Source organism: Phacochoerus africanus, chromosome 5 (assembly GCF_016906955.1).
Source record: "Phacochoerus africanus isolate WHEZ1 chromosome 5, ROS_Pafr_v1, whole genome shotgun sequence".
NCBI classification, from domain to species: domain Eukaryota; kingdom Metazoa; phylum Chordata; class Mammalia; order Artiodactyla; family Suidae; genus Phacochoerus; species Phacochoerus africanus.
The window spans coordinates 59,886,008-59,898,411 of NC_062548.1; the positions used below are offsets into that span (position 1 = coordinate 59,886,008).

At 45.1% G+C, this 12,404-nt stretch overlaps 1 protein-coding gene across 3 annotated transcripts in view; it reads right to left on the reverse strand.

The window, feature by feature from the left end:
* Positions 1 to 9,064, reverse strand: part of CNGA3 (cyclic nucleotide gated channel subunit alpha 3) — a 49,927-nt gene extending 40,863 nt beyond the window's left edge. Inside the window, exon 1 of one of the 3 annotated variants that reach the window (XM_047781498.1) lies at positions 8,761 to 9,064. The gene's annotated coding sequence lies outside the window, so the exon portion shown is untranslated. The remainder of the gene's footprint in view (positions 1 to 8,760) is intronic. The other 2 variants (XM_047781496.1, XM_047781497.1) reach the window with 2 other exon arrangements.
* Between the last annotated feature and the right edge of the window lie 3,340 nt (positions 9,065 to 12,404).

The following is a 12,404-nucleotide window of genomic DNA, read 5'->3' on the forward strand; positions in this document are numbered from 1 at the left end:
TACCACTGAGCCACAACTTCAGATTGGGGGATTTTAATATTTAAATATACATCTAAAAAAGCCTTAAAGTACGTACAGAATACCTTAGGAACCCTGTGGAATAGAGTTAAAGTCAAGACCTAGTTGTTTAATTTAAAGTTCTTTCCATTCCAGAAGTTCTAAGATGGGACAAAACTCTACAGTACAAATACTGTACCTGAGGGTCCTCTCCTACTTTATATGAATGTGCTCCTCTGTGGAGGAAGTAAAAAATATTCCAGAGGTTCAAAAATGAAAAGGGAAAAAAAGTATGGAATGTGAATATTCGTTGGACATGGTATAAGTATTAACAGCTTGAATATCAGAACTTATATGAGGGGGCATTTGGAAAATTATATTAAATACAAAGAGATTCAACAAATACTAACAAACCAAACCTAGCTTCATATGAAAAGGACTTTATACTGTGAGCATGTGATATCTATCCTAGGAATACAAAATTGATTTATTATCCTAAATCAATCCACATAATACACGCTATTAGTAGAATAAAGGGTAAAAACCACATGATCATCTTAATGGAAGCGAGAAAAGCATCTGACAAAATCTAACATCTTTTCATGTTGAAAGCAATCAATAAGCTAGGACTAGAAGGAAATTTCCTCAACCTGATTAAAGGTGTCCATGAAAAGCCACAGCTAACATCATACTTCATTGTGAGAGACTGAATGCTTTCCCCCTAAGATCAGGAATAAGACAAAGACATCCATTCTTACTATCTCTGTGCAACAGAGTTTGGCTAGCCAGAGCCATTAGGCAAGAGAAATAAATAAAGACATTATACTGGAAAAGAAGAAGTAAACTATTTCTGCTTATAGATGACATGACCTGGTAAAGAGAAAGTTACAAGGAATCCATTAAAAACCTAATAAAATTAATAATTGAGTTTAATAGTATTGCAGGATACAAGATCAGCATAGAAAAATCAGTTGTGTTTCTATACACTAGCAATAAATAACAAGAAAATGAAATTAAGAAAACAGTCTCATGGAAGTTCCCATTGCAGCTCAGCAGTAACGAGCCCAACTAGTATCCATGAGGATGTGGGTTTGATCCCTAGCCTCGCTGAGTGGGTTAAAGGATCTGGCATTTCCTTGAGCTGTGCTGTAAGTCACAGATGTGGCTCAGATCCAGAGTTGCTGTGGCTGTGGTGTAGGCCAGCAGCTGCAGCTCTGATGTGACCCGTAGCCTGGGGGAACTTCCATATGCTGTAGGTGAGGCTCCCAAACAAACAAAAAAACTATTTTAAAAAAAAGTCTCATTTTTAGTACCAGTAAAAATAATAAAATACTTAGGAATCAATTTAACCAAGGAAATGAAAGACTTGTACACTGAAAAATATAAAAATTGTTGAAAGATGTTAAAAACATAAGTAAATGGAAAGATATTTCCTGCTCAGAGATTAGAAGAATTACTAGTTAAGATGGAAATACTTCCCAAACTGATCTAGGGATTCAATACAATCCTTTTCAAATCCCTTCTGGAATTTTTGCAGAAATTGCCAGGCTGATCCTAAAATTTACATGGAGATTCAAGGGACCCAGAATAGCTGAAACAAACTTGATAAAGAAGACCAAAGTTGTAGAACTCTCATTGTCTGACTTCAAAACCTATTACAAAGTGACAGTAATCAATACAGAGTGGTACTGGTATAAAGATAGATATATAGATGGATGGAATAGAACTGAGAGTCCAGAAATATATGTCTATAGCCAACCAATTTTCACAAGGGTGCCAAGATAACTCACTTGCAGAAAAACAAATGTCGCTGGGATAACTGGACATCCACGTAAAAAAGAATATACACCAAACACAAAAATTAACTCAAAATGGACCATAGACTTAATTCTAAGGGCAAAAACTATAAAATTCCTAGAAGAAAACATAGGAGTAAATCTACATGACCTTGGGTTTGGCAATGGTTTCTTAGATTTGACATGAAAAACATGAAGTGACTAAAGAAAAAATAGATTGGACTTCACCCCCCCAAATTTTTTGTTTTGCAAAAAAACCCAAAAAACCCTTTGTGCATCAAATGACACCATCAAAAAAGTAAAAAGGCAGCCCACAGAATGGAAAAAAAACTTGAGACTATGTGTTGGTAAGGGAGTGTCTCCAGAATATATAAAAAACTATAACAACTCAATAGCAAAAAGACAAATGACTCAATTAAATAATGAGCAAAGGATTTGAATAGACATTTCTCTGAAGGAAATAAACAAATGGTCAACAAGCACACAAAAAGATATTTAATGTATTTAGTCATGGGGAAATGCAAGTCAAAATCATGATGAGATACCACCCCACACTGCCTACACTGGCTGTAATTAAACAAACAAACAAACAAAAACAGACAATGACAGGTGTTGGTGAAGATGTGGAGAAACTGGAATCCTCATACACTGCTGGTGGGAATATAAATGGTACAATCACTCTGGAAAAGAGTTGGGCAGTTCTGCAAAATGCTAAAAATAGAATCACCATATAACCCAACAATTCCACTCCTAAGCATATACCTAACTAATGAAAACTTATGTCCATACAACAACTTATCTTTTCTATCTTTTTTTGCCACACCCATGGCATGTGGAAGTTCCTGGACCAGGGAACAAACTGCACCACAGTTGCAAATCTGAGCCACTGCTGCAGCAATTCCTGATCCTTAACCTGATGCCCCTCAAGAGAACTTCCAATCACTTATATTTCAATGTTCACAGCAACATAATTTATAATAGCTGCAAAGTGGAAACAACCTAAATGTCCATCAACTGATAACCAGATAAACAAAACGTGGTATATCCAGATAATGAGATGTTATTCAGATGGAATGATATTGGCAATTAAAAAGGGTAAAATACTAACACCTGCTACAACATGGTGAACCTTGAAAACTTTATGCTGAGAATCCAGATACAAAAGGCCACATATTGCATAATTCCTTTATATGAAATGTCCAGAGTAGGCAGAAAATAGATTAGTGGCCGCCAGGGGCAAGGATGGGGAGGGGAGTCAGAAAAGAAAATGTCTGATAGTGGGTACAGGGTTTCTTTTTGGAATGTTGAAAAGTTTAAACATTATATTGAGGTGATGGCTGCACAGCTGTGAATATACTAAAAATCACCAAAGTGGACGTACCTGTTGTAGCTCAGAAGGTTAAGAATACGACTAGTATCCATGAGGATGCAGATTCAATCCCTGGCCTCGCTCAGATTCAGTGGGTTAAGGGTCCAGGCGTTGCTGTGCTGTGGTGTATGTAGGACAGCGTCCCCTAACCTGGAACGTCCATATGCTGCAGGTGTAGTCATTCAAAGACAAAATGTATACTTTAGATGACTTTCATTGCATGTGAATTATATCTAAAAAAAAAAGAAGTAATGTTAACTTTTATTTTAATTTTTGTTTTTTAGGGCTGTACCTGTGGCTATGGAAATTCTCAGGATAGGGATTGAATTGGAGCTGCAGCTGTCAGCCTACACCACAGCCACAGCAACACCAGACCCTTAACCCGCTGAGTGAGGCCAGGGATCAAATTCCCATACTCATGGATACTAGTCAGGTTTGAAACTTGATGAGTCCCAATGAGAACTCTCAAGAAGTAATGTTGAATTTTAAATCAAAACACTTTAAATTGCAAAACTCACAATATTTGTTATAAGGAACTCACAAAACATAAATGTACTAAAGAGGAGAAATGGCAAAATATCACAATAATAATAAAAATGATAATGATCATGTTTTGGAGAGTTTATACGATGCTAGGCACTGCTCCCCATGTATCAACTTATTTAATCCTCACAATAACCCTATGAAGTAAATACCACTATTATCTCTATATATGAGCAAACTGATATACAGAGTTCGTGCAGCCAGGACTGCAGCAGACGATCTAATTGTAGAGCCCGTAAGCACAATTCCCTGCCTCTCAAGAAGAAAGGCCAGTTTCTGGGAACAGAGGTACCAAAATTTCCTCTACCCGTCTAAGAAATGTACAAAAGTGTAGCTCAAGTCCTAGACCATGAGCATGTGTCCAGTTGTGCTCAGAAGTGAGCTTCCAGGTTGATGAAGGGGAATGGAGGTCAGAATCTCAGTTCTCCCTTTTCTGTGGGGGCTGGGCAAACCCAGGAATGCCGTTTCACCAAGAGAGGACGAATGAGTCTGGAGAGTTGGGTTTTGTTTCCCAAGGAAGGCTCTGGCTGTGAGATGGAGTTCTCACTCTTCTGAACAATGTGCATTTTTATAACACTAGCAAAAGGAAGCTCGCACACACCAGCTGTGGATTTTCAGTTCCTGCCTGAGAAGAAAAGCTAACACTGTTCCCCAGACAGGAAGAGATTTGGGGTGGAAGAGGATATACTGAAATTGTAACAAAGTTATCAATTATGTTACTCAACCACCAGACAGAGGCTTGCCTCATGCCTAGAAAGTGTCTTGGTCTTCCTTAAAGATAACTCAGAATTAATGGCACCCTGGTTTCCTCAGCTTTAAGTGCACTCAGTTTTTAAATGATGATGTTGCAATAAGATTCAGCTGCTCTGCTTGAGATTCCAAGATGAAACTGCTTTCTAAAAGTTGCTAGAGTTGGAGCACCCAGATATCTGTAGCCATCCCTTTAGATGCGCTCCCCAGAATTGAATTTGCTCCCCCATCTCCCAACACACACACACACACACACACACACACACACACACACACACACACAGCAGAGTCAATAGCCCCAGGCAAAGGACCTCCCTTCCTTCCTCAAGGACATTTTTCACCAAGCCTAGTTTCAGGCACAGGAAGCAAAGTGTTGTTGTTTTTTTCCTGTAATTAACTTTTGGGATATGACTATAAAAACAATAAATGTATTATAGGAAATAAGATGGTCATATCCAACTTTTGGCACTTGTCATGCCAGGCACTCCAATTGCTTCATTTACTCCTCCCAACAATTCAATGAGGCAGATATTATAAACACTGCCGATTTATACACGGAGAATTGGAGACACAGACTTGTTCAGAGTCACCCAGTGGCAGGCCTGGGGAACAGAAGCCTATTTGGGTTTAATCCCTACACTGCGTTATTATAAGAGAAGGTGGAATGTGTAAAGTTCCTCAAAGATAGACAGAACAACTGCTCTGGGGATCAGATGAGGTCCAGGGTACGGGCCCTGGAAGGGTGCACTATAAACAGGGAAGAGCTTTCACTGGTACAAAACTGTTTGAAATGGCACTGTCCCAGCTGCTCCAAAATGTGCTCTTCCTCCCCCTGTCCCATCCTGGTTAATGCCCCGTGAGTGACACCCAGAGCCAAGTGATCACCCAGCCACCACTGGGCATAAGCTTCCCCTGATCCTCTTAGTTACACCACCTGCCATATACCCCCTCTGTTGCCTTCCACTCATCCACTCACTAATTCAGAAAAGGGACTGAGCCCTAACCACGTGCCAGGGCTCTGCCAGGTAATGGGGGTGTGACAGTGTACAAGCCAGAGGCAGATCTTGGTCTCCTTGAATTCTGCTCACAGCTTTGTGCAGGCCCTTGTCCTCCTCGCCAGGGCAGTTGAAACAATTCCCTTTGCTCATCTTCCACATTTAGACTCACCTCTACACTCCACCCAAGGCCTGGCACTCAGGAGATGCTCAGTGAGTATGAAACAAAAGAATGAATGAATCATATACACTAACACCAGGGGCTTCCTACATGGTAGTTCCAACCACGTCACTCTGAAACTTTCAGAGGTTGCCTATCTTCTCCAGCATGTGGTCTTAGCCTGACATTCAAGATTTTATTTATTTATTTTTTGTAACCTGGATCATAGCAGCCTAAAAGGGATGCTCATTTAAACAAAATTATTTACTCTTTCCTTACAGGGGGCATGAACTTCCTCACCCCACCTATTGGCAGAGATTGCTCACCAAATCTCCCCTGTGCTGGCTGTATTTCTCAGTTCCCCTTCCAGGCCAGCTGGAGGCTTCGTGACAGGCTCTGGCCAGCAGACTCCCCCAGGGTGCAGGGTGCCCCCAATGCCTCAGAACCCCAGGCATTGCATAAGCCATGGGCTCAGTCACTGAGATGTTCCTGGGTCTACATGTTACCACAACAGGACCCATCCTCACCTGAGTAAACTCCCGTTTTTGTTCCTGCTAGTCCCTCTTCCCAGAGAGATATCTTCCCACACAATCACCAGTTGAAATTCCTTAGTTTCAACTTCAACATAACCTCTCCTGGGAATCTGTCATTCCACCTCTCTCTACTCTCAGGGCACTGTTATCACCTCTACTGCAGCCCAGAGTGGAGGCCATCTCTACAGTGCAATGTCCAGAGGCCAAGGACTCTGTTTCTTTAGCTAATTCTGTCTCCCACAGGGCTTAGCCTTGAGAGTTGTACTCAGGAGTAGTCAGAGTGCAACTGATGTGAATTAGGTCAAAGGGAAAATTATTTACCCCAGCCTCAGTGTAGCAATTGGGGGATGGAGATAAAAGCTTGACCCATCCCAACCTGGAGGCTTCAGGGATTAGCAAGGATTATAAAGGGTTTCAGGTGACAGGCTGGCTGGGCAGTATGGGGGTGGGGTGAAGTGGGCCCTCGGCACAGAATCTGATCATTGCCACCCCTCCATCAAAACCTCAGGAAAACTGCAGCCTGTGCAAGATCTGGAGGAGCTACTGAAGAGCCTTTGCAGCCTCCAACTGTTTACCTCCTGGGTACCACGGTGATGGGAGATTGGTCACCATGGCAACCTCATTGTTAACCAAAGGCAGCTACTGAATGAGGACAGAAAAGTCATAAACACAGGCGCATCAAAGGCAAGAGGCACACAGGGTCCTGGCCAAAGTCCCACCTAAAGCGATCGAGATCTTGTGCTGACCAGTCATTCATCAAGAGAGCCACCAGTCACCCTCTGCTGGCATCTGGCGCCTGGCGTGCCCCATTTACCACTGAACAGAGGCGGAAGAGGAAAGGTACCTGTGCGTGGGTATTCACGTGAAGTAAGGGAAGTTTCTGTCTTCCCCTCCACACTCCCTCCCCGCCAAAGGAGTTCCCATCATTTCAGTGAAATCCTAACTAGTTTCCCTGATCCAGCAGAATTTTCAAGAATCCAAGACTTTGGCGTACCTAGCTTAGAGAGCGGCTGTGACAGCAGTCATCTCCCTTTTCCCCGCCCGACTTGCCATCGCCTCTTCCAGGGATTTCTCACTCAGGGAGTGCATGACCCCATGTCTCGTACCATGATATCATTGCTCATTTTTATGAATGAAAGTGTGCGTGTGCGCGCGATCGCGTAGTGAAGAATGGGGGTGGGGGGCACGTCCATAGCGACAGGGGTCTGGGCTGAACATTCCAAGATAGAACCCAAACCCAGGTAGGGGGGGCCGATGCCCCCAAGGTTTGGTCTGAGGTACCAAGGACGGCGCCCACCCCAGCTTCGCCCCTCTGGAAGATTTCGTGAGGAGCGTCCACCGCCCCGGGGTTGCGCGGTTTCCAGGGGTCGCGCTGGTGGAACAGCAAGCCGGGAGAGGTCTGAGCAAGCAAATTGCGTGTCCCCGGCACAGCGTCCACTACCTGAGAGTCCCAGAAGCGGGCTCTGGGTTCTCTCTGCTCTTGCCCCCCAAACCTTGGCCACATGCCACGTCTAACTAGAGATGCCCATTTCAGAATGGCAAAGTTTAAAGTCTCAACAACAGCATAAAGTAGGGCAGCTGTGAATTGGGGAGTTACACGGAGAGCAAAATGAATCGGCCCTTGTATCCCTACCGTCATCTAGCCCTTGCCCAGGAAGGCAAGAGGGCGAGGGGTGGCGAGTCCCTTTGGGGTGTCGGGAGCAGGGGTGGGGGCTAAGCTGGGGAGAAAGGCCAGAGGATGAGGACAGAGAGCCGGTGTGATTATCTGGTTAGGGGATTGCAAAGGATCAGAGGGGCCCCTGCCTGGGGCCCACGCCCCTTCTCTCGCTCCTGAGCACTAAGGCCGAGCATCCAAAATCGCAGATGATGATTTTTACCATAATAAAAAAAAAGAGTGCTCACTCCCCAAGAGAATTTTTAATTCTTTGCCTCCTCCTTAGCCCATTTGTCTCTTTGGATCCTCAAGGTTGAGTAGGGTCGGGTGGGGGCAGGTCCCTCTTCCCCGACCCCTGCCCTGGTTCCCCTCGGCTCCTGCTCCTTCCCAGCGGTGGACACAACTCCCGCACGCTCTGCGGGTACTTGGGGAGACTCTGCGCAGGACCCCGACATGGAGCCCGGGGAACCAGGGGGCCGGGAGCTTCCTCCCAGAGGAGCGGCTACGGAGGCACAGAGCGCGGCCTCCGGGTACAGGCTATCTTGGGAGATGTCCCCAGGGTAGCGCCGCGGTTGGACATCCTTGAACTGAACGAGCCCAACCTGTCTCCTGCCCCGACGGCTCAGTCCGATTCGGCCCAGCGCAGCTGCGGGACGTGAGTATAAGTGGGTGCGATAGATTTAGGAGGCGCAGGGGGTGGCTTCTAGTCCTTTGATCCCGGCTGGAGGGGCTTACGTGTGTGCCGGGGGTGGGAGCAGATGCCAGAGCTGGCTCTTGTTTCTGCTTTCCTTTCCTGCCGTTTCAGCACCCGGGGCTGCGGACAGCGCCGCGCCCGCTCTGGGGCTCTGCCACCCACTCCTCTGCGCGGACTTCTTTAATCCACCTCCTGTCTGGCGTCTGCGTCCCCCGCGCAGCCCCCAGGGCCCCAAGAACGACCAACTCAAGAGCCCCTAAAATCCTTACCGTTCCAAAGTTTGGGCTCTCTGTGGCGCGCCTGTGTCTTGAAGAGCGTCTCCTCCTCACTCCTTCCCGGTTCTGGGCAGCAGCTCCGGCCTCGCTCCCTCCCACAGGCTCCGGCCCCAGGACCCTCCTCTGCGGGGCGGCGGAAGGAGCTGGCTGCCTCCCTCTCTCTGGGAGTCAGGTGAGGCTCTGGAGCCTCAAGGGCGGTCCCGGAAGAGACAGAAGCCACTCGTTTGTATCACCATGCCCTCCAAAGGAAGAGGGGCAAACCAGGAGCAAGCAAGCAAGCAAGCAGGAAAGTCCGTTTTTCAACTCTGGACTCTATCCTGCCCCGAGGAACAGCCTCCTTGGACTCTTTCCTGGCATGTTTTTATCAGTAGTGTAATCCGTACTGCATGAGGACACAGCACAGACCTGGGAGTTTAAAGGTGGGACTATATATCCCCTTAAACAATTGCAGGTGGAGGGTTTTAGAAACAAATGTGCCTTAGGGATATTGTGATTCTCTTTGCAGATTTTCTGTTCCCTTTTATCATACCAGACAACACCAGGTTCCCTGAACCAAAAATTAAAAGTCATCAATCCAGCTATTATTCACTGGCCTCTATGGAAACCAAAGGAACTTAAAATAACTTTATTTAACTGAAGTCTCTATATTTCTCCAAACTCATTTTCTCCTATATATTTAAGGATACACACACACCTCAAGAATAAAGACCTCATCTCACTTGCCTTCTGCGCTCTGGTTCTGGATGGAAGGAAAAGGTCCCTGGAGGAATCCAGCCTTTTTTTCAGGACAAGAAGCCTCTTGGGTTCCAGATTCCCATGAGTCTCACTCTTATGGGAAGAAACTCTGAAGGAGTAGATGCCCCAGCAGATTGAAAACCAGAGGCCTCTCTGAGGACTTTCCTATCAAATTTTCTACTCATGGAGCAGAGAGTCTTTAGAAGACTTGAGTTTTCTTCTTTTTTTTGGTCTTTTTGCCTTTTCTAGGGCCACTCCCACAGCATATGGAGGTTCCCAGGCTAGGGGTCTAATTGGAGCTGTAGCCGCCAGCCTATGCCAGAGCCACAGCAACACCGAATCCGAGCCAAGGTCTGCAACCTACACCACAGCTCACGGCAATGCTGGATCCTTAACCCACTGAGCAAGGCCAGGATTTTAACCCATAACCTCATTGTTCCTAGTCAGATTCTTTAGCCACTGAACCACAACGGGAACTCCCTAGAAGACTTGAGTTTTCAAGTTCATGCAACACCTGAAGGGAGAGATGAAGTTTACACTGTTCACTGGAGAGATAATTAGAGTGGCACACACTCACCCCTCCCCCATGAACACACATTTATTTTAAAGAAGGGAAGTAAGGCCTAGGAAAAAATTTCGCTGAAGAAAAATCGGATGAAGTGTTCCGATTCAAAGGGTTCTGGTTCTGGTAAAGCAAAGGAATGAAAGTGGTGAATCAACAAAAAGTTGAGGCCATAGAAGTTGGAGGAGAGGAAAGTTCTTGTTTTATCATTTGGGTTCCTGAAAGAAACCCGAAGTGAATTTAACACAAGAGAAAATATAATTCATGAGACCATGAATTTATGAGACCTTTCGTTTCCTTAATTCAGGGAGTCTCCAACATATGTCAATTATCCTGTGCAATTTTTACTTGCTGGGAAATGCTGTATTTCCTCTAATCCCCATAATTTACAAGTTAAAGCTGTTTCCTGCAGGCTTGTCCTCAAGGAAGATAGGAAGCAGGTGGTTATTGTCTGTTGCCCAGAAACATTTCAGAGCTTCTAAAGAATCTCAAATGCTGATTTTGGAGAAAGTAGTAGTTAACAAGAGACAATTTCAAGGCATAATACTAAAAATGAAAAATCCATTTGGACTGTTTTTGAAATGCAGACTGTCTCTGAGAGGAAAAAGAAGACCTTATAAGGTTCACTGTGAAATGGAGGTGTGCACTGAATCTGATGAAGTAAAGCCTCTTTTTAGAACCTAGCATATAACTGGCCTGCAGGAAACTATGTGGGTACTTCTTCTACCACTGAAGAACTTACGGCACCTGAAAGGTGGAAGCAGATGAGCTGAGATTGGAAACAAGTACAAAGAGACCAGAGAAGGTGTATCTGTGAATTTGCCTGAAAGGCGTCTGGCAGCAAGATCCTGGGCTTCCAGGATGGAGGGTCCAGGTATGGCCAAAGACACACCGAAGTGGGTGGCCTCTGGGTACCTGTCCTATTGCTTAAGCTTCATCTGAGGTACAACCAGCTGTGTAGGGCACAGTGTGGAAGGGACAGCAATCCTTTGTCAAGTTGCAGGACACAATCAGCACTAGACAATCTGAGACGAGTTAGTAGGATGTCCTAACAGGTCCATGGTATCCAGAGACCCAGCAGAGGGTTCGTCAGAAACCCAAAGCCTTGTGCCAGAAGAGGGAGACCACAGTGCACAGGTTGCTATGGGAAAGGTATCGCTCCCTCATTCTTTTTTTTTTTTTTGCTATTTCTTGGACCGCTTCCGCGGCATATGGAGGTTCCCAGGCTAGGGGTCGAATCGGAGCTGTAGCCGCCAGCCTACGCCAGAGCCACAGCAACTCGGGATCCGAGCTGCATCTGCAACCTACACCACAGCTCACGGCAACGCCGGATCGTTAACCCACTGAGCAAGGGCAGGGACCGAACCCGCGACCTCATGGTTCCTAGTCGGATTCGTTAACCACTGCGCCACTATGGGAACTCCCGCTCCCTTATTCTAAAGAAATGAGGAAGGGTCTGGGGGAAAAGGATGGCATCCAGACCAGCACCTGGGATTTCAGTGCCAGGGAAAGGAAAGGATAAATACTAGCCATGCCCAGAAGTATTGAGTCAGAGCATGAGCCTGCACAGGTGTGGCTTAGGGGACTCCCTAATGATATGCAGTTTTGTTTTAAAATTTAGAAGTAGTGTGATTATGGTGTATACAGTCTCCTGGGATTTGCTTTTTTTTTTTTTTAAATTGGAATTGAGTGTTGTCATTGCTCGTAGCTATAGGTCTTTCTGTTTTACTTTGTAAATATATAATTTGTTACAACTGTTACAAACTTATTATTGTATAATTTGTTATTTATTCTGGGTGTACATGATATACTCTGATTTTAAAAATTGGGGAGAGGAACTACATTTTTGCCATTCGAATTATGTAAAATCCGCCTAGTCCAAACAAATTTCAGACATACTGGGGACCCGATAGATATAGAGTTAGGGTTGAAAGGCACATAATTCGTTTGTGCCCATAGGTGGACAGCTAGGCAGCAACTTCTGCTGGGGGCCATATGGTGTCCACTGTGTTAAAGAACACACAATCTGATAAGGAGATCAGCCAGACTAGCAGATGAGAAGTAGAAATGCAAACAGATAAGCCCAGTTATCACTAAGGGGGAGGGCGTGGGCCTGCCCTGGCAGATGGTCTCCATTCTTGATAAATGATAAAGCAATATGTAGGAATGGCTTTTGGGAAATAAAACATTTATGCAGAGTCAGGCAAGGCTCATGTGAGAAGCAATTAAGCATCAATTTCCCTAGCAAAAATTCTCCCAGTCAGGGTAACTTGTCTGGGGGAAAGGTCTCAGAAGTAGGGAGAAGTCGTTTTTAGTTTTTGTTGTTGTTGTTTTGCCTTTT